Source organism: Tympanuchus pallidicinctus, unplaced genomic scaffold (assembly GCF_026119805.1).
Source record: "Tympanuchus pallidicinctus isolate F22 unplaced genomic scaffold, pur_lepc_1.0 scaffold8, whole genome shotgun sequence".
Classification (NCBI taxonomy): domain Eukaryota; kingdom Metazoa; phylum Chordata; class Aves; order Galliformes; family Phasianidae; genus Tympanuchus; species Tympanuchus pallidicinctus.
In genome coordinates this window covers 34,365,706-34,388,127 of record NW_026294802.1, presented here as the reverse complement: position 1 = coordinate 34,388,127, position 22,422 = coordinate 34,365,706, and the positions used below count along the sequence as shown (strand labels likewise).

Genomic DNA, 22,422 nt, shown 5'->3' with positions numbered 1-22,422 from the left:
GAACTGATTCCTAGTTAAATCAACGCTCAGGACTATTAATAGATGCGAGAAGGAGAGGCTGCAAATAAATGTATGGATTTTGTTCAATGATGATCTTTGTTACTTTTCCTGTAAACACAACTACAAACAAGCATAGACACATTAGGGCACACAGGGAAATGTGCCAGAACCACCAGGCTGAAGTGAAATGAAGTGGAATATAGAACTCGCCATGGCAAGGAGAGCTATCTATCATCCTTAACTTCTTCAGATCCTGCATGTCAGCACTGAGCAACTGCAGCCCCTCCAATGAGAATATTTTGTATCCCCCTCCTCTTGCCCAGAGGCTTTAAATCCTAGCTCTGATGTTTTCACTTGCTGCAACTGAGCAACACTCCTTCAATTCCCTCCTTATGGGTGGATGAGGCTAAGAAGTCTCTTACAACACACTCCTCAGCCACTACACCAGATGCCCTACTATCCATATAACCTCTCTCTAAAGATTTGTGTATTCAAGCTCTGAAGTGAAAACTTGAATTTCTTTATGAAATCAGGAGCTGACCTTGATACACAAGCTCTTAGAGTAAACATTCTAGCAAGTGTGAAAAACAAAGGGTTTCTAAAGTCTGTCTCATCATTCCTATGCTGGAAAGAGGAGGTAAAACAGCCAGCAGCAGGAGGGGCCTGTGGCCCCACAGCAGCCTGGGCACCCTTTGAGTGGATCACAGAAACCTCAGTTTGTGGATCTTGGGCTAGAGCAGTGCATGGCTGAAGTGGATGAAGTGAAACAGAGCATTCTGGTCCCATGCTAGGCCTGTGGTTCCCTCCTACAGGCATGCATGAACAACATCTAGATGATTGGAAGCATTTCACGTAGGCTGTCTGGCAAGTCACAGATGTCACTTTAAAGTAACACAGACATTATTCATAGCCAGTCACTGCTTGCTATCTACAGATAACTGATTGCATTCAGACCAGATTGGAAACAAGGTTGGTTGAAAGACAAGGAAAAAAAAAAAAAGAAAAAAAAAAAGAGCCAGACTATCCAGCCTCTCTAAGTTCCAGCCATTCCTGCACACAGAAATTTGGGAAAGACTTTGACAGCTGGGACCCACACTTCAGCACAGTACCTGCTCACAGTCAAGAATACAGCACAAGAATTCATTACCAGCCTCCACACTGCAGAAACTTCAGCAGCTCGAGTCTGAAGCCGCTTTTCATTGCAGCTGGACAGTCTGGCTTTATGTTGCAGGCTTTTCCTGCTCTGTGTTTGTGTAATCAGGTTGGTTTTTTTAATAAAAAGATCAGCACACAGTGTAATAGCAGAAGAGATCAATAAACAGTTCAGCTGGCCACATGAAGATGTTTTGCATTTGTTAATTACATGAACATATCTCATGCTTTTTTTTTTTTTTAATTCAAGATTTTTAGTCTATATATACAAAGTAACATAAGAACAGCGCCCAATGCAGGCAATACAAAGTTTCTGCACCAGTCCATCTTCACTTAGCTGGGAGTATCACTTCAGACAAACTAATTTCTACACCTATTATACTATTAGCTTCTTTACTGAAGCATGGTGGGGCTGGCTCATGACGTAGCTTGCAACAAGGACCTTCCTTCCCTAGGAGCAGGGTACATTAACTGAAGAATTTTTGGCAACTACTTGGTGGCCACAATTCACCCCAACCTAGTTTAATTTGTTTAATTACAAAAAATAAGTAGTTTGCTATCACTAGTTTTTGTGACAGTAACACACTGGAAACAAGAAGTTTGCCCTCTGAATGAATACACCAGTATTTAAAAATGCAGGTCTCTTCAGAGTATTCAAAAATTTCAAGTTGCTGTAGGAATGTTTTGATAACTCAGCCATTAGACCACCAACCTGAACTGGTAACAAAATATTTTACATAGGTATCTATAAAAACATAAATTCGTGTCAGAGCACCATCTGCTAAACAACAGTTACTTCATTCTGATACTCTGAAACAGTCACTTCTCTTCCTGGAGGAACCCATAAAGGACAGCACTGAAACCCAGTAATGCTGTGAGTAAGCAACGTGCAATTTGGCACTGCATCTCTCTGCAAGCCCCCACATCTGGGATCTCTGAAATGCCCATTAAGAACACAGCACTGGGCACAGGAACAATGCAGTTAGCTTTGTTAAGCTTTCTTGTTTTTCCACTTATGCGTATGGGATGTAGATGAGAAGCTTTTTGTAAACACCAGACTCGATTTTGAGTTTGTGAGTATGAGACAGATCAAATGATCAAACTAATGACAGAACATGCAGATGTTTACAGAAGCACACAGCACAATCACTCTGAATTGACTAACATTCAAGATCTAACAAGTTCTAGCAGTTTTTAGAGGTTGATGATTGTTGCAAAGCATTCCTAAATCTCTTGCTGATGTGCTTTTTGATCTGTAGGTGAATTAAAATCATTCATGACACTACTGAGACACGCAAATCTAAAATCTCTCTTTTGGAAAGCAAAGTCAAGTGCTGGAGTCTTTTCCTGGTGCTTTCAAAAAACAAGTTACTGTGCCTTAGAAAAAAAAAAAATCCTCAGGAGATTAAATGGAAAACAGTCAACTGAACAGACTAATTTCGTTGATTTTTTTTTTTTTTTTTAAACTGGAATTAATTATATCTTACTAACCACAATACATTAAAGAAAGGCACTAGGGAAAAGTTCTTGGATTCTGTCTACAGGAAAAAAGGGTTGGAAAGGACCTTGAAGACTATTCAGTTCCAACGCCCCTGCCATGGGCAGGATTACGACCCACTAGATCAGGCTGCCCAGGGCCCCATCCTACCTGGTCGTAGGAACATAGAATTGCTCAGATTGGATAAGACTTTTAAGATCATCAAGTCCAACCATAAACTAACCAAACTACCTTAACTCTAACAACCCCCCACTAAACCATATCCCTGAGCACCACATCCAAACGGTTTTTAAACACGTTCAGGGATGGTGACTCAACCACCTCCCTGGGGTGCCTGTTCCTGTGCTTAACTACCGTTTCTTTAAAGAAGTTTTTCCTGCACTTGAAAACTTCAGGGATGGGGCACATCCACAGTTTCTCTGGGCAGTCTGTTCCAATGCCTCACCACCCTCCGAATAAGGAATTTCTTACCAACATCTAACCTATATCTCCCATCTTTTAATTCAAAACTGTCCCGCTTCGTCCTTTTTACTATCAGACCATCTAAAAAGTCAGTATCTTTTCTGTTCGTAAGCTTTCTTAACTACTGAAAGGCTGCAGTGAAGTTTCCCTGGATGTCACGAAGGGACAAACGTATTCTAATGTTAAATTTAGCTGAGGTAACTTGGAAAAGATACTGCCTTTAGCTGTTTAACCCATCCTGTGCCCAAATGCCACCTCTCCAGAACACACATGCATCTCAGCTACTTCAGCTGGACTCCCAGCACAGTGGGTTCAGACTCCTTGCTGTCTATGACTTTAGACTGCAGTGCTCACTGATGTGGCCAAGACGTATGTGGCCATCTGCTGGGAAGGGACAATCAGTTTTGGCAGAGGTGACAAGGAGGCAAAGGGCTCTAAACCCCAGTAATGACCACTAAGAGTGGTAGCCATGGGTAGCAGCCTTTCCAGCTGTTTCAACACATGAAATAGGGTGTACCTGCAGAAAGAGACGAAGCGAGATGAACAAGAACTGAATAATCAGAGGCTTTATAGATGCAGGGTAAAAACAGCTTAAACCCATTTACGTTTGGGATTATATCTTTCTTCTGTGCTGACTACACAGCTTCCTTATGCCAGCACTGGCACACAGTTGAGCTCACGATACAGCCATTCAAGAACCTAAGCAGAAAGTGAACTTCACAAAAAGGAAAAAAAAATCCTGTTGATTTGATTATTTAAGTCAGTTCACCATGAGGTCAGACAAGCAGTAACACCACTGCAAGACAGACCACAGCCATGCTTATCTAAATAGTGCTCGGAGCCAACTGAAGCTGAGCCTACACAAGCAGTTTTCTCTCAACTGTTCTCAAACTGCTATTGTGGTACCAATGTCAAACAGTTGTTCTTTCACATTCAGATTGACATTCTGGATCTTTCTCCTGTTTTGCACATTGGGACAGGGAAGGAGGAGAGACAAAGATGAGTTTGCTGTTTGGATTAGTAAAGAGTACCTGTGTTTTACAGCACAATAGACTTCCTACATCCACCCTAAGTATCTGAATGCTCAACCTATGAAGAAGAATTAAGCAGTGATTAACATTTCACAGAAACAATAAAAACATTTTAATTATTTACCTATGATAATGTAACCTGTCCAAACAGTGGTAGACTTGCATGCTGGATTATAGCACAGAAAAGTAACAAGTTTACTCCAGAGCATGGATTTGTGCATCCTAAGAAGCATATGCTTTCAACTGCATGGCCAGCATACCTATCAGCCCCATCAGCCCTCACCAACAACAGGCTGGCAGTTACGCTCAGACATTCTGAACACTTCTTGAACCATCTTCAGATCCCCAGAATAGCCACAGAACTTAGGAACAGCCTTTGTGATAACCCCCATGGAAACAAACTTCCTTAAATTTCTGTGGATATCTTTGGGTATCTGCGATTTTTGAGCTTTGCTTTTTCTTTGAAGCCTGTGAGTTGTCAAACTTCCTCATTACCCCCATATCACTTGGAAGGAAATCACAATCAGAAGTCTTCTCTGAAAGACAGGAGGGTGCAACTTCAAGCACCTCATGAGGAGCATGATGCAGATATTCTGCATATAAAACAAAACGAACCTGGAGGCTCGAGTTCAGTTGTAAGTACTGGATTTGTATTCCTTTAGAACGACTGGTTCCTGAGCCTCATTTCCAACCATGGAGAGATTTTGGAGATGACAATCTTCTAACTTTTTATTTGTATTTCCTTCTGGAATCACTGTAGATTTGCATTCTTAAGTGGTTCTTTCCCATTCTTGAAAACATTCTGAGAACAAAGCCCTGACCCATTTCACAGCCATGCAGATGAGAAGGGTCTGCTGGCCTACATGATTGGTGTGCCTCCTGAGCATGACAGAGCTCAACTGTCCACCCTTACAGCACGTCCTTGCAGCAACATGACACCAAATTCAGTGGAGAACAACTGCCTATATTTCATGAATATGGCTTCTAAATTAATATTTAAGAAGCTATTCTTGAAAGAAATCCTATCCCAGTTGACTCTTCATAGTCTCCTCACAGCACTTGGAAGATATTTTCACTCAAGTGCCATTTGCAGACAGCCATTCAGCCAGCTACTTTAGCAAGCTAGAGTCCAAGAACTATGGAAGCTATGTAAACAGTATTTATAAATGTACTCTGTAACTGACTGTGATGCAGTGTGGTACCAATAATGATTCACTTCACATACAAGGGAAGGAAAAATTATATTTTTCTATTACTCCAATTCTTTCAATTAGATCATGATCTATTAAAAATATTCTAGTTTATGAAGATACAATCTCTAAAGAGACATTGGCTTACTGTCAATTAATTTAAGTGGTAAAACAAGTATAATGGTCCAAAATTCAGTTTTACAATGATCTGTGGGTGCAAAAACTTAGTTTTACAATGGTGATCAAATTCCTCCATCCAGCACGATGTTTTGGTTTGGTGAGATCATGCCTGAAGTGCTACAAACTGCTGTTCTTCATGAAAATGAATTCATGCCATTTCAAGCATAATGGCAACTGTATTTGCTTTTCATATTAAAAATAAACTAATATCCACTATGAGATACAAATGTAGAATTACTGCTCACATTTCAGAGACTTACAATAGCTTTGCTCCATGATGAGTACAACACTCTTGCTAAGTTACCCTTGAGGTACACAATTCCCACTTAGCTCAGAGCTACCTTGCCATCAGTACCCTTTCCATATTGGGTTCTACAGGCCTGTTTTTGTCCAAAAAAAAAAAATATCCAAAAACCCAAAAACAGTTTGAGAAGTAGATAAGACTTACTTTCTCTCTATCTCCAGATTCTCTATTAGTTAATCTTTATCTCTTGCTTTTTTACTGTTGAATGTCAAACTACTGTGATCCCGAGTGGCTTCTTCAGAATGAACATTTCTCTATCCACCACTGAGCTCAAGATTTTGCATGCGAAAAGAGTAGACCCAGTCTATTCTACTAGTCCAGATCAAGTTAACCCGTAGCAGGAAAGAACATATGCACTACTGTAGATGAAGATGAGACTTAAGAAGGAAACTTACAACTCTAATTATTTTTATACAAGGTAGATTTGCCCAAGAGTTTCCCTCAAAACACTTCAAGAGCTAAGAATGTCACAGTGAAACACAAAATGCCGTCTCAGTGTTCTTAGATCTTCATTTCGTGAGTGAAGCTCCCAGCAGTATTACAACTCCTCTGAAGTTTTTGTCCAGAAGCTGCCTTGATGCTCCTTATGATGGCTTCACAGACAAAACTCACGAACTGTGTCTATCACTCAGCCCTACAAAAGCAAACATACAAACAAGCAAAACCAGCAGTACCTGAGACTGCCTGAATCGGGCAGTGATTATTTTAGGCTAAATTTATGAAACAGAGCTGTTGCTGTGCAGAAGTGTTCAGCAGTAGTCACCTGTGTAATGTGAACCCTCCTGAACTTGCTTGAGCAGCCTTGTTTAGTCAAATAAGACACAAACATCTCTGATATTTCCGTGAAGGAGAAGAAGCCTTTGGAAAAATCTAGATTTCTATTAGAGGCATCGAACTTTCAAGGAAAAGAGTATCAGAAAAAGGTTATCGGAAGAGATGAACAGAGACAAAAACCAGCACATATTATGAAGAGTATCCTACAGAATAAAAAAGGAGTTTCCCACTGATCAACCCTACTACTTTCACTCTTAATACAGCTTCCAGGAAAAACATTTGATACCTGAAGCATGGGGGGGAGAAGGACAATAGTGACATCCACAAACAAGTGGTTCTGTAAAGACAGTTGAAACAATGGGCTTACTTTTAAATAGCACTAGATTATATCTTCATGAAATCCCCTCACTGTCAATTTGCCATAGGACTAGTAGGCAACAAGAACCCAACATCAGGTGGCCCTGGCAGAGCTGCACAGGCATGTTACTGACTCTGGGATTCCAGCAATGCTGGAGCTCTACCAAGGCCCTTCTGGAGCCTGTCAAGGCTTACTGGTCCGAATTCACACAAAGGACAGCAGAACTACCCTTGTCTGCTTTGATTCTTTTTTTGAGGTTGAAGCAGTACTGAGATGAGGACAATTGCATTTATATCACTAGGCTTTCCTTGAGCTAATAATCCTGCTGAACCTTAACCTGCTCTAGTTACAGCATAAATATTGAAATATGGAATATCAGCTGAAGACTGTTGTCCATACTGTCAACTTTCTGTGCTCCTGCACTACTCATACATAATACATGTGGGCGTGCAGACTGCACACAATCCACTCAGAAGCAGAAGTGTTACCTGATCAACATAAGCTTCCCAAAATTTATGCTAGAAGACTTGAAAACAAAAATCCCACATGACCACAGTCTGTCATCCCCTGAAGGCGTGTGTCATGTTGCCAGACATGATTAGAACGTGATAAGAAAAGAATTTTAAAAGATCACGTACAGGAAGCAGTTCCAGGGTTACACCTTATCAATCCAACGTACGTCCAGTTTTTTAATGGGTAGGAAGCAGTCAGGCAGACAAAACACTTAGTACTTCCAGTACGATTTATCATATTCTGAGCTTCAAATAAAAATATTTGTATTTTTAAACACAAAGCATGTTTGTTAAAACTCTTAGTTATTCATTAACATTTCTTATCCTTAAAAAAACTGCTTAAAAAGTAAGGGCCGTTCCCATTCCTCCCTTGTTCTGAAGATTTCAATCTATTTGTCAGTCACTCTCACGAGTAAATTTATTTCCAGTAATTATCTCTTTTGGCGTAGAATTCATGTAACTTTGATCCTTGGAGTCACCTTTTTGAGCAGTCCAAGTAGATATCTCAAGATCAAGAAGATCATCACAAACAACATGCGCTACTGAATCCTGAAGTACTCTAACCACTGAAGTTCAAAGGATTGATATCGCAGATGCAACTACATATTCAAACATTTCAGGCTTGTTTTCCTTTCCAAGAGCAGTAACACAACATTGAGCACTCCTCTACAGCAATTTTAATGCCTCATGATTGCATAATAAAGCTATCCCCAGGGCTGAGCAATCGGGAGTGAAAGCTGTCACGTAGGAGAGACAGCTCCCATATTCCAAAAGCACACAGGAACTTCAGTGCTGACCATTTTCATTTTCTCATTGGAGGTGGATGGGAATGACGGTTTGGGTTTTTTTTAGCTACTGCTATCACTAGTTAATAAGTGCTTTGCAGACTGAGACCACCTGTACCCATTCCACACCAGTAAGCTCTGCAAGTGGCACAGCACTGAAGGTCTAGCTTCCTGTCACCCAGTAGTGAAGCAATGCACTGGACAATATGTATTTCATAGCTAGCTCTTGCTTTCACATCCCTGTATCTTGTTAATACCTTCTTGTTTCTATACCAATACTACTACACTGTTGCCAAAGCTCCTCTCTTCATAGCAAGATCTTGGTGTTTACTGACACCCATCTCTCAAAGTTAGAAATTGCTTTAAAACCATGTTCAGTGTCTCCAAGACACTGCATAAGAGCGCAACATCAGGGTGCTTAGAAGCCTGCAAGGCAAATATCCCATCCACCTCTTCAGCTTTTAAGACAGCCTTACAATATAGAAGAGGCACCAGTTACACCCCATTTTATGTCATCCTTCAGCTCTCCTCAAGGCACAAGGTCACAGTGGGCAGCCTTCTGTGCCAGAACAAAGCACCACAGAGCCAAGTTCCAACTGAGAGGCAACCACTATGGCAGTACTCTGCTCAAGTCCAGAATGTGAAGACAACAGTAGAAAAGCCTTAGAAGCAGTAAGAGAAGCCTCAGAGGAGTCCCAAAACTCACTTCATTTTTTTCAACTAAGAGAGTGAAACAGCATGCTCCTATCAGCAGCTTATGACTATAACAAATTGATATGCAGGTGTGAACAGCAGATTAGATGAGGACTACTACAGATACACGATTAATTCTGGTATTTTGATGCAACTAAAGCTTCTTTTGAAGACAGAGGAGATGCTGCTCTTGCTTTGTGATGCCAGTATTTCAAGTCTGTATTTAAATTGAATACATGAGCCACAAGCAATGGGGAAGAAAGGACAAGAAAGACAGGCAGAATGAAGACAGAAAGATTCCTCAAGGAGAGGTTAAGCTGCTGCCACACACAAACACACTGTTAAACACTGACCAAGGGTTTGTGAGCCATGTGGGAGAGCGTTAATTGTTACAGGTACTCAGGGTCAGATGAATACCAGGAAGCAGTGCTGAGAAAGTCCATTGTACAATTAAGATGGAAGAGGAATTGCTGAAGGAGGCACTTTCATTTAAGTCCATCCTGCTACCTCCTAACCTAATTATTTACTACCGAGGGTTTCCTTTCCCAAGATTGAATTCAAAGAACAAAAAAACTCAAAAGAATGTTTTGTTTCTCTTGTGGGAAGAAGGATACACACGTCGGGGGGCAGGTCTTTATTTGGCGTAGCACTAACCAGTATTTGCAGAAGATAAAAATGCTTTCTGGTCTGTTTGATACTGGCTTTGATGCCTGCCACTCAGGCAACCCATTACTAGCACCTCTGTCTTACATTCCTGTCACAAAAGCTATAAAGTCAGTAACACTTAACATGTGAACAGGGTAACACAAAGATTAAGCTAAAAATGCTCAAACCATATGCCTAACATTCCAAGAAAACCACCGCTTTACTTTTAAACAATATTTTGGTGAGGTTGGCCAAATGTTCGAGTTGTGCCAGCAACTCCTTCCCACTTCTTTTCTGTATAAGATTTTCTGAATACTTGGGAATATTTTGCCCATATGTAACACTTATGTGGCTGGACTACTCCCCCTGAAGTGAAGGAGGATCGCTATGTGCAGAGCTCGGGGTTCAGCTTTCAGCAGCTTTGATCCTTCCACATGTGCAGATCTGGCTGCGTGCTGCACAGCTGGTGCCTTTTTTTTCCCACTTGCTAGTTGAGTCGCATCCCTCTCCTGCCCAAGGGTCACTCTGCACCACTGGAAACAGCCAGTTGCTTCCCGACCTTTTAAAGTGCTCTTTCTCTTTTCAAGGGCAGTAGAGTAAACCTATGACAGCCACAGCACGTACACCAAGCAGGTCACTCAGACCTGAATTTAGCACCTACCGTCTTTCCTTTGAAAGAATGGCCAATGACCCGATCCCAATCAGCTTCTTTATTATCTAACGTTAACAGTATGTACACAGGGACCCATGAATGCTTAACCCAATCAGATGCACCTCTCCTGCCATTTCAGGTAGGCCTATCTTACTGCCATATCTGCAGGACAGGCTCACTTCATCGCAAAGGCTCTCTAAGAATGAGAGATAAGGAAGTGCTCCTTGAGGTATTCAGCAAAGCCCACTTCTTCCTCCTCTCCCGGGCCTAGTTAAACTAGTCAGGGCAGCTTACCAGGGTCCTGGAGACAGACTTCAAAGTGTTTGGTTTTCCTCCATTGTCTCCCGTGTTTGTGGAGCGGCTGTTATCAGGCTGTGCCTCCCTCCAGAGCACTCACATCCCCACACCACAGCCACCACAGCAGGCAGCAATCCTCCTCTGAGGGCTGGCTAGGGAAAGGCCTGGCAAGTAAAAGCTGCAGGGGAGCGCAGTGCCTCACACAGTCCACTGCCGCTTTGGCTTCTTGCCTTCCATCTTCCATGAACCTGAGCGCTCATTTCGTGCTGTGCTCTCAGACCACTCAAAGGACAGCTGCACCTACTGCAGGCAGGGAAACGAGGAGCGCTATCGCTGCCGAGGTGCTCATGCAGGCAGGTTTCTGAACGTAATGGCCAGGACCTTTACGCCCATTTCATTTCGTTGCATTGCAGTTTTTGAAAAGCAGCAGATCGATAGAGATGCAAACAACAGAGAAAGGGGAAAAACAAGGGCTCTTTCGCATTGTCAGAGCACCGTCTGGCCTTTAAATTCATTTATTTTGTTCACTGCAAGAAGAATTATAACAATTCGAAGAACAACAACAACAAAAAAAAGCATTTATTTTGTTCTCAGTGTCACGGAGAGCAGACCCTTTAAAGACGTCCTAAAGCAACGCCGTGTGATGAAGCGTCCTGAAAGCAGCACGGCCGCCCTTATTGCCCCGCACCCGGTGCTTCCCGTGGGACCTCCCGCACAGCGCCGCCCCGCAGCAGGCCGGCCCCGCGGCACCCTGCCCGCCGCCGGCTCTCGAGTGCCACCCAGCGTCCTCCTGCTGCTCCGTGAGGGCCGCCACCCGCCGAGCTCGGCTTCAGGAGTCCCACAGAGGCACTGCGAGAAGCCTGGCTTTCTTCAAAAAACAAAACAAAACAAAACAAAAAACAAAACAAAAAAAACCGAGTAGTTAAAACACTGCGTCTCAGTATCTAAGCAAAAGCATGCAGCGCTGTCATTCGTTCTATGCCTTTGACACCTATGCAGTTTCAAGTGATCTTCCTCAGGTCAGCCTGTAATGGCCGCGCCTTCTGGGATCCCCCTACACCTCAGGCAGCCACGCCGGTGAAGCACATCCAGCACTGACTGGCTTCACAGCCACAGGAACATCTCAGTTCTGGAGCTGCTCCCCAGGATGAAGCTCAGAAACAATGTTAACCAGTAGCCCTAAAGATCACAAAGCCTGTTAGCATTTATTTTTAACGTTGCTTTATTCCCCCCCAATTATGAATGTCTTTTGTCCTGCACAGATGCATATTCTAGCAGCATTTTAAACACTCCCCTACTTTGACTATCATGACACGGACATCTATCTGAACAGAAAGATTGCGTAAGCAGTGCCATATGCTCCTGATCCCCTGCATTTGTGCTTATTGCAACACAACGTGTGTATTCAGTCCAACAGCATCTGTGCACTAGAAAACTGTTTTTTTACATGAGGCTTGGAATAGACTGATCATAACCTATCCAATGGTCACGGATTATTAGGATATTATTAGGATATCTACATACAAACCAAGATTGCAAGAAAATAGCTCTGTCATTACCAGAAAGATTGCTTTTTAAAATTTACTTTAAGCTAACTGCTGCTTCCAAAGTAGACTGGCTTGGAGAAGTATTGCACCATCAACTCTACACTTGTGGAAACAACTGCTTAAATAAGTTCAGGCTCTGACACATCTCTCCAAATACATCTTAATATCATAAGGCCAAGTCTTCTGTAACTCATTTCTCCACACAGCAGAAGGTGACTGAAGTCTTTTCAGAGGCCTCAGTCATCAATGTTACTATGCAATTGGTTGCAGTTGACAAACTCAAATCTGGATGCAATGCTGCACCTTTCCAATGGAAGATGCTTCACTCCTGAAGTTGGTAAGGTGCTTCAGATTGCTTGGCAAATATTTAAGGTTTAAGTCATCTCTGCATTCATCAGCATCAAATGGACTGATTTTCTCACTCTCTCATACTCTAGCTGTGGACCTCCCTGCTTCCCCATCACGTACTCTAAGACAACTTTTGTATAACAGAGCTTATACGTTGAAAATACTACCAAAACTACTTTTTCTTCCAGCTATGCACTGTAATTACCAACAAGTCTCACTTTGAAAATGGCATGAAAACCATCTCAAAGCCATCAGATTAGTAATGTACAAAACCTGCTGCTGGGACAACATTCATCTGCACTAAGAAGACTGCCAATTCCCTCTTCCACACTAAGGACTACTCTATCAAAACAATCGTGAGAGGTATGAGCTCTTAAATAAGAGCACATCTGATTGACGATCATATGTCAAGCATATGTATCTGACCTGTCATCATTCCTCACATCAGCTGCAGACAAGCACTGCTGCACAGAGCCATGGTGACTCATCTCAGCAGCACTGATCCACACACTCTGCTTTAGCTGCCATTCCCATGCTACCTCAGTGTCAGACCTCTGAAGTGACACAATTAAGCTACAATAAGTTCACTATGATGAATTAAGTGAGCAAGTATCCAGAATTCTTTCTCCTCAGGCTGAGTAACACAAAACTTAGCAGAGATGAGGGAAAAACCCTCTGTTTTCAAGAAGGTAGAAAGTGGTCATGGAGAACTTCTGTGGCTGTGAAGCCATGTGAATGATAGCTCTGCAACAGCCTCTGTAGCACAGCATGCTTCTGCTGCATTGTCTACATCTGATACTTCACTGATAAGCTGATGTATAAACACCATTACATATTGGTTAAATAAACCATTGTCTTGGGGAGAATGAAGGGCACAGATTAAAGCTGGAGAGGAAAGCTTAAGGACTGAACAGAAGAGGCTAAACATGATAGGATGTTCACTCACATCACAGTCACATCAGAGATAAAGACTAAGCGATACACTCAGCCTACCATGGTCTTCAGGCTTAAAGAAACTTCCTTTCACACACAGGCAATTTGTCATTCAAGCAACAAATTCAAATAAGCCGTTAGATCTACTCCAAGTTAAAAGACACTACAGGAGTCAGCTACTTCATGTTATTTTTTAAACTGTAAAAAGAAGCAGTCAAAGCAATGTTTCAGTTAGGGAGAGAACACTGCATTAATTTCAAAAACTAAATCGTGGTAGGGTTGGAGCCTGCTGCACTGGTTAATGAATGAAGTGACTGTTTTCAAAGACATCCACACATACACAGATCATAGCCAGCGTGAACAGTTTTTATAGCGCTGCTGTATAATCTCATTCAGTTATTTGACTACTGATGGTAATTAAGGTCCACAATCCATTGCCAAAAAATAAACAAATGTGAACAACCACCAAAATGTAGGCAATGGCAGAAACTGTGCGGATATTCCAAGTTTATTGCCAAGTACTTAGCAGTTCAGGGAAAATTTGAAGTTAAAATAAATTCTTGAGTATGTACAAAACATAAGAATGGAGCCAAATGATTCTCAAGCATAGGAAAAGCAACAGCTGAAAGAGGGTTGTTTATGAAGAACGAGTATCTAGAAGCTGGATAACAAGGAACGCGATTCACAGATGAGAACTACAGCAGTAGAAAACCACAAAGGAAGTTAAAGTTGTATGGCTGTAGTCAATCTAGCCTTCTTTCCTTTGGGACTTGCACAGAAATACAGCTATGCTGCAGGCTTTTTTTGTAGGGTCTGATCCTAGCAAAGTAAGTACTTTACCAGTATACTAGTTATTAACTACAAAACTTGACGTAGAAGTACTGTGGTATTAAAGAAATGTGCGTCATTATTCTGAGTACTAGCTGTAATATATTATATATGAAAATGAAACATTATGTATGAAGAGAAACAAGTATAGCAACTGATATCTACAACATGAAGTCACAGTGCCACACTGAACAGTTTTTGGTTAAACCAGGCTCACTTAAAAATAGAAAGCAGAGGCTGGGCTCTTCTCTCACCCCATTTTACATGTCTTTACGTTCATTGATTTGAGCAGAGTTCTTCACAATTTATGTCATTGTGAGAGGAGAATCAAGCCTTGTGTGTTTGAAAGGAAACTGCAGATATGTTTCCCACCAGAGTGCAGGGGCAGATTTAAAAAAACAACACAAGTATATGAACTGTGAAACCAACAGAGTACACAAGTGAATGCAAGCATAGAGGCTCTGGCTGGGGTGGTGGTGGGGAGCTTGCAGCTTATCCAGTTTGTTTTTTTTCTTTTTAAAGACTTGGGATTAGCATGAAGAAGTCAGATGTCCAGTTGTTACAATGGCTTTATAACAAAATTATGGAAGTATTACATTTAGATTTTCTGACAGACATCTTTGATTTATATTTTCCTACTGATATTCTATAGAATGAGTACAGGACCACTTCATTTGCAAAGAACTGACTTTCTTCTCACTAGAGTTAGGAAGTGAGGTACAAGAGATGGAATTATTCTTGTACCAGAAAACGGTGCCTAACAATGACTCACATCCAAGCTCAAATAAGAGATCCTCCCAGACTCTTCAGGGTCTACATTAGCTACTGAGACCAACACTTACCAAGGAAGTCAAGTCTGACAAAGTACTGGTTGATTTAGAGGTGGCAGAACAACTTAATGGTACAGACCTGCTGGGGGCCTACTGAAATTGAAGTTGACCAGCAAGGCACAACTGAAGTTACCACTTTATCACCGTATCTCTGGGTAACAGCAGCAGCATGTGATTAGAAAGCAACTCTTTCACCACCCTGGCAAGGAACACAAAAAGGGACTACATGAGTTCATTTCTGTATCATGTCTACCATCCTACTGCAAAGTTGAAGTCAACCATTGCTCAGAGTCCAACACTGCTGGAACACACACTGTCACTGCCTGCTTGCAGATGCTCTTTCCCACCCTCATTTGTGTGCACAACTGGTGTTGCAGCTCACATACTTAAGCATTCCACCCCACTCCAGTAGATATGCATGTCTGAAGTTTCCTTTTGAAAAGCAAGTCTGGATTCTCTTCCCACAATGGCATTAAGTACTGACTAATTTAGTATGCAACAACACAGGAAGAAGGTAAATGCACAGAATTGTACAAAGGAGGATGACTTCACCGACTGAAGACTGAAGAAACAAGTCACATAATTCAAGATCTACCTGCTAGTTTCCATGAGAGTTGTTATGTCAAAGAATTAGTGCTGTGGGAAGGTAAAAAGAGAACCAAGAACAAGCATCTCTTGAATATCCAACTCAAAATGCTTTGGAGTTGTTGCTTAAATGTTGAATGCTGATTGTATAAAGAAATAAAAAGAATAGGGAACTTCACTCTTAAATGAGCAGCAGCCTGATATTGCCCCAGTTCTTAAAAGACAGCTAGGAAGTATAAGTATGTGCTATTATATCACAGTCAAGAGTTTCTATAATATCAGTACCTCACTGCACCACCAATTCTAAGACATTAAGATGTGCTTAGCAACTAATAGGTCAGAAATGATAGCCATAGCATGATAGACAATAAAGAGACACTGAAAACAAATCCATTGAAATTAGAGCCTAAAAGGTGACAGATTCAGAACTAAACAATACAACTCTGATCATCAGCAGAGATTTTGCATAGAAACCTGACTGGCTGTAGATACGCGACAATGAAACAGATGCCCACTTGTCACTGTGGTCACTTCAGTTCATACAGCTACATCAGTCAAGTTCAAAATAGCAGCAGCTACTTCAAGAAGCTGCCAGCTACTCTGGCACAAAAAATATAATCCATTTTACGTAACAGGAAAAGTGGAAAAACCATATGTTGATAAATCAATTGGCTGTTAGCCTGGACTGCTAAACTACAGTGTCACAGCATCTGAAATCCCCCGCAAAGTCTGCCCAAATAGCCTGACTGTAGGAAGGGCTGGGTAAGGCTCAGTGCTTCCCGATAGTTGCAGAGCTCCCAGCTCAGTAGCCCACCCAACAGCTCATCCTTTGCTGGGAGTACTCTCAGGATTGTGTCCAACTGGTGGAGTGCTGCCAGAGATGGCACTTCAACAACTTGTTGGCAGCTCATACTTAAATGCAATAACTGGGGTTCCCACTTACCATGAAGTGCTCTCCACTCTCACACTGACACTCACCTCCACCCCCTATACCTTTCCCATGTCAGTCAATGCCTCACAAAAGGGGACAAAGGCTGTGAAAAAAAGCTGCCATAACACAACTGCTGGCCTTCTTCAGGCAGCTCCCACTGCTTTCATGTGCTAACGGTACCCACAGCAGATGCTGGCTGAAATCCACATTACTGCAAAGATAGAGCAAAACTGTGCTCCAGGTAACATTGTCAGAAGGCTTGAAGTTAGGCATGTTTCTCGTACCTCTGTACAGATGAGAGCTCAGCATGCTTGCTACATGCTTGGCAGTGCTCAAAGACATACATTGGCTATTGGCCTGCCAAGCTGTTTAGGCTTAGGTTCCTTTGCATTCGCTTCCAACTATTAATTTTGCTAACTATAAACATATCCTCCGTGCATCTCACTCCCATATTCCATATGTACAGAACTAACTCATTTCAGTCCTTGGATGAATTGGAACTCAATATTTATCAAACAGATCCAACATGCTTTGCAAACAAGAGAGGAAAAAAAATCTCGCAATGAAGTTATCCATACGATCTTTCTGATGAGTGAAGCTTGAGGAAACAGTTCAAAGCTCTCAAAGCCATATGTATGTACAAAAGACATCTGCAATTCACCAGCGAGGTTCTAGACCTAGCATAATTCATTTTGCAGTTTGTATACAGAGATGCAAATACATTATGTTCAGACATTTCTTCAATGCTTCCATAAAATTCATTTACAAGAGTATAAATATTCACATTTTGACTTGTCATCTCAGCTTCTGAAGCTTTTATTTTTCTACAGAAACACTGAACTTGCAAAAATAGTTCAGCCCCTTTCCATAAAAGTCATACAAGTCAAAATACTTTAATCATAAAGCAGACACACAAACATTTAATTTCTCTACAACCACTTTTGAACTTCTGGGTGCATAACTATAACACTTGATTACAAAAAGATCTTTCAGAAAACACCTTCGTTAATCACTCACTGGTTTTTAAACACATTTTTGAAGCACTCAGCTTCTGCTGTGGTTAGACAAGTTGATCGACACTTGAAAGTGCAAGGAGGCTTTAAGTTTGTCCCCTGGTTACTGCACATTTGTGTTGCAAGAGCAATAGGCCATGGGTGCAGGCAGTGTCAGAAAAGCCATGTGCTGGGCTGGCTGAGAGGGAGAGCTCGAGCAGCTAGGAGGCTCTGGCTGAGCTAGCACCACCTCTGTCACATGGTGAATTCACTGATTGGGGAGATCATAGGAAAGGAAGGGGGGCAAAGCCGAACAGTTACAGCACTTTTGTCAGAGGAGGGCTGTTTGCTCTCACGAGGAATACTGAAGAGGAGTGATATACCAGTATGTGTTTGGATACCTTTAAAGGTTCAACCACAATTCAAGGGACTGAAGTGAAAAATGTATACGTAGAGACTAGCGAGAGAAGACACAGCTCTCTTGCAGTGCGAGAATATGCAAGATCGGAATGACTGGAAGTCCACATTGCTACATTTGTAGCTACATCTATGCGACTTTCAGATCACTCAAACACTTTCAGAAATGAAGATTCTTGGACGGCAGAGACTCTTTAAAAAAAGAAAAAAATTGAAGACTGACATCACCCTGTTTTAAAAACATCTGCAGGTTTTATTATAGGCATCATGATATTGACATGCAGATTTTTTAATCATGCTGGTTGCAATTATACAAATCAGTGATCAAACCCTGTGAGAAGCCAGAGCTGTTGTATATGCTGCATTAACACACAGATTAGACATGGTTTTGGCATGCTGCTGTCAGAGAAACCTGGTTCTGAGATCATATGATATTAAGATTGGGGCCAGTTGGTGCGAGATTAGAAGGCACGATGCTATAAAAAGGATAAAAATATCACAGGCACAAAACTTATGTAAAATAAAAGCAAATCAACCATATTTCAATATTTGGGAGGCGGTTGGAAGTGGGTTTTTTTTTTTTTTTTCTGGCACGTGGCATCTCCACAAAACCAATATTGTGTGCAACCAGAAACATTTAAAATAAAACCAACAAAACAACAACAACCACAATTGTTTCTAAGGTCAAAGACTGTAGTTACAAGCTGTGGCATCAGTGCTCTGATAAAAGAAGGGCAGCCACACTAAACTGTTGCAGGTAGAAGTCTATCAGCACGTTCCATAGTACTTTTACCAGCTTTTGCCAACTCAGTGGAACTGGAAGGTGAGGGGGCACAGCAGAAAGGACAAGGAAGGAGAGAAGAACAGCAAAAGCTGCTGGGGGCTATCAATCAATGTTTTAGGCAGGAGCGCGCAACATCAGCACAGAACAACTGCAATGACACAGTTTTTGTTGATGTATAACCCACTGGAAATGGAAGGCCTGCCTGAAAGGCCGTCTACCAGAGGTCTCTTAGCTAGATCAGCACTCTGAGCTTGATAGGCCCCAAATCATCCTGAAGAACTTACGGTTGTATTTAAGAACTTATTAGAAGTTTGCCTTCCAGGCAAAGTGCCAAGAAAAGGTAATCGAGCAAGAAGCTGCCATGTACAGATATTTTAGAAGTACTACAAGTGTTTGTATTGGCTTGTGCCTCTTATGTCTGAGCACTTCACTCATTCTGTACACTTAAACATATTCTTCTGCAGGGTTGTTTTTTTTCTGAAGAGTTGTCAGCTTGTGTTGGTAATCATTTGATTACTTTCTACATAAAAGAAAAACAAAACAAAAAACACCATCCAACCTACAAAAAAGATCACAATAGCACAATATAAGCAAGCAAGATACAAAGAATTATAGCATAGAACTTGAAAAATGCATTTCAGTAACTGGAAATATCCTTCAGACACCAGCCAAGGAATTGCTTCTGTAAGAGAAATATGTAATTTCAGCAAATTGTGAAGTGATGTGATAGCCTATCTTGGTCTTTCTGCCAGAAACATCATAACTTCAGTGTGTTAAAACTCGTAAAACACGTTTCTCCCCATCATTTTTTGCCATAGGGTGGAAGGGGGCAGATAGGGACTGCCGCATTGCACCCTTCCACACTGCTTCTTCCCATCACACAACTCCTAAGCCAAACAGTTCAAGCATATGAGTAAAAGCTATGCACTGGTATAAGCACTTCCAGGAGCAGGACCAAAGCATGCATGGCTCACAAGGAGTATATACCAGTGGTCACAGCTAACCTCAAGTTTACCTCCATTTAGAAGAGCATAAACATAACAATGCTGGTCAGGCTGAAGCTCCACAGTCAGTACAAGCAAGTTGATACTGACACGTGTCAGTTGGCCATTACACACATCTAGCACATACTCAGGTATCCTTAACACAATGCAAGACCGCAGAACTATTTTCCTAGAATTACAGAAAGAGATCACTTTGTCGGGATGAAAATAAGAAGTGATGTCTTGGGGTATGCATGGTTACAGCCCTGGCAGCCACAGCAGGCATCTCTACTTGAGGACAGCAGTGGTAGAAAGGAAAACAAATCCCAGCATGTTTTGTTTGTTTTACATGCACTTCATCACTACACATACAATTACCCCTGGAATGCACGAGACCCAGCACCCAAGCAAACAGTGCCTTCATGTTGAAGCTCAGCTTTCTGTCTGTGCTGGGAGAAGCTGTGCACGGTAAGTGATGACAATATGTTGTGCAAGACCTATGGTACAAAGGGAGAAGACTTCCAGGCTGCGACACAAAGGCTGAAGCATTAAAAGGGGAGCAAAGACATAATACGAACCAAATCAATTTAAATTACTTCATAAACTGCAGACGTTCATTAGCGTAGAAGAGTTTCACAGGAAAACAATGACAAAGTCAAAGCCATCTGATTTTCATATGCTAATTAATTAAACATGCCAAACGCATTTAATCTCTTATTATAACCATAGGGGGAGACAGACGAAACTCTTGAAGTTCTGCAAAGCCAGGTCATTAGAGAGCCAAGTCACTCCTCACATCTCTGCCTCGCACACAAACGCACACTCCCCACTTATTACAGGTCTGAGTGGAACCCGGCCCTGCCCTCTCGCTCCTTCTCCTCCCCGGGAGGACACTTGGGATCTTTTCACGCACCCTAAATGCCTCACAAAGCGTTGGAAAGAACCGGTTTGCTAGAAAAGAAGCACAGAAGCCATTTTCCAAAAAGCCAGAGTTAAATGTCCTCATCCCCGCAAGAAGCAGGGTGAAGCGGAAAGGAGGCTGATAATCTGCCTGCTCTCAGGCATGGCAATGCAATGCACCCACAGCTTGCACTCGCTCCCTTTAAGTCCCGCTAACATTTGGGAGTTGTTTTTTTTTTTTCTTTCCTTTCTAAGCTAGGAAAGGGTTCTGGTGTTTACACAGGGCTCTTCTTGCTTAATAAATCTTAAATTGAAACAGATTTTTTTTTTTTTTTAAACAATTACCTTCTTCAGAGTTATCATACGACAGGATATTAGGGAAAGCCAGAGCCGCCTGTTGCTCTCGCCCACATCTGCCTCCAATCTTTACAGCTCAGCCATTAACCCTGTCGGGTCCCCAGGCGCACACCTCGCCCAGCCGGCGGCACGGCTGCAACGGGCTGACGCGGGTTGCTTCGGCGCGATCCCTTCTGCCGCACAGCCGGAGGGCAGCGCCGCGGAGCCGCCCGACCGGGACAAGACCCCCGCTAAGCGACCGGCACCGCTACAGCCGCGCTTGAGCGGCGCTGCGCCGTGAGGGCGAGCGTGCGGCACTGCCTGCCAGGCGGCACTGCCTGCCGTCAAACCCCGCAGCTGGGCAGAGGGGCAGCCGCACCAAACCCCGGCAGCTCGACGATCGCAGCGGAGTGACGCAACCCGAACTTTTCGTTCATCTGCGATGCCTTTTCGGTTCCAGCCCGCGGAGAACGCGCCGTTATCCTCTAAGCCCTCCGCACGGGCTCTCCGGCAGCACGCTGCGTCCAGGCTCGCCCCGAGGGACTGGGTGACAGACCGCGGCTCAGCCCCGCCGGCACCGCGCTGACAGCCCCGCTGCGTTCCGGGGGCCCTCTCGGTGAGACGGGAAAGGAGCAGCCCGCTTGTCATCGGGCACCGCCGCCACCCGCCCACTGCCCCCGCTTACCTCCGAGCCGCGGCGACGCGCTCCCGGGTGGGGGCCGCAGCAGCGCGCATTGACAGCAGAGAGGCGGCGCGGAAGAAGACGAGCCGGGAACCTCGCCGCGCCCCGCGCCCGCTACGAGTGGCCGAGCCCCGCGCCCGCTCCCCGCCCTAATGGGGCTCCGCCGCTCCGCGCCCGGGACGGCGACCGTCGCCTCCCGCTGCGCCCATTGGCTGCCGCCAACCCGGCGGGGCGGGGAGAGGGGCGGGGTGGGGCCGAGGGGCGCGTTCGGGGCGGGGCTTCGTTCACCCGCGGGGTGGGGCGGGCGGGACGCTGCCCGCTGGAGCTCGCTGAGGCGCTGCGGGAGCCCCGCGAGCCGCGCTGTCTCCCCGTTTGGGGGCTTCACAACGGTTTTCCCCTCCTCGGTGCTGAACTGGGCCGCGTCAGTGAGAATGGGGCTGTTTAACGATGCCGTATAGACGTGCTTAATTTTGCACGGCTCTGGGAACGGGATCCGCATCGCCAAACGGCTCCTCTTAAATCTGAGTGAAGTCTGAAAATAAGCACTTCCAGATTGCGTCTGTGTGGAATTTTCAAAGAAAGCACAGGCAAACAGGTGACACCTCCTTACAGGCAGTCTCCATCGCTTCTGCCATCAGGATGAGGTTTGATGTAATTTAAGAAGACACATGAGGGATGAAGTAGAAATGGGGGAGTGGAGGGGAGGAGGGAAAGCATACTTTCAAAAAGGAAAAAGAAGAAAAGGATAGCAGTGGTGGCAGAAGTGCCTGCAGCCATCTGCTGTGCTGGTTCT

General features: G+C 43.4%; 1 protein-coding gene across 1 annotated transcript in view; it reads right to left on the bottom strand.

Moving 5' to 3' along the window:
* The window catches only part of PRICKLE1 (prickle planar cell polarity protein 1), a 61,094-nt gene extending 39,325 nt beyond the window's left edge, over positions 1–21,769 (bottom strand). The window contains exon 1 of the mRNA XM_052668981.1: positions 21,633–21,769. The gene's annotated coding sequence lies outside the window, so the exon portion shown is untranslated. The remainder of the gene's footprint in view (positions 1–21,632) is intronic.
* Between the last annotated feature and the right edge of the window lie 653 nt (positions 21,770–22,422).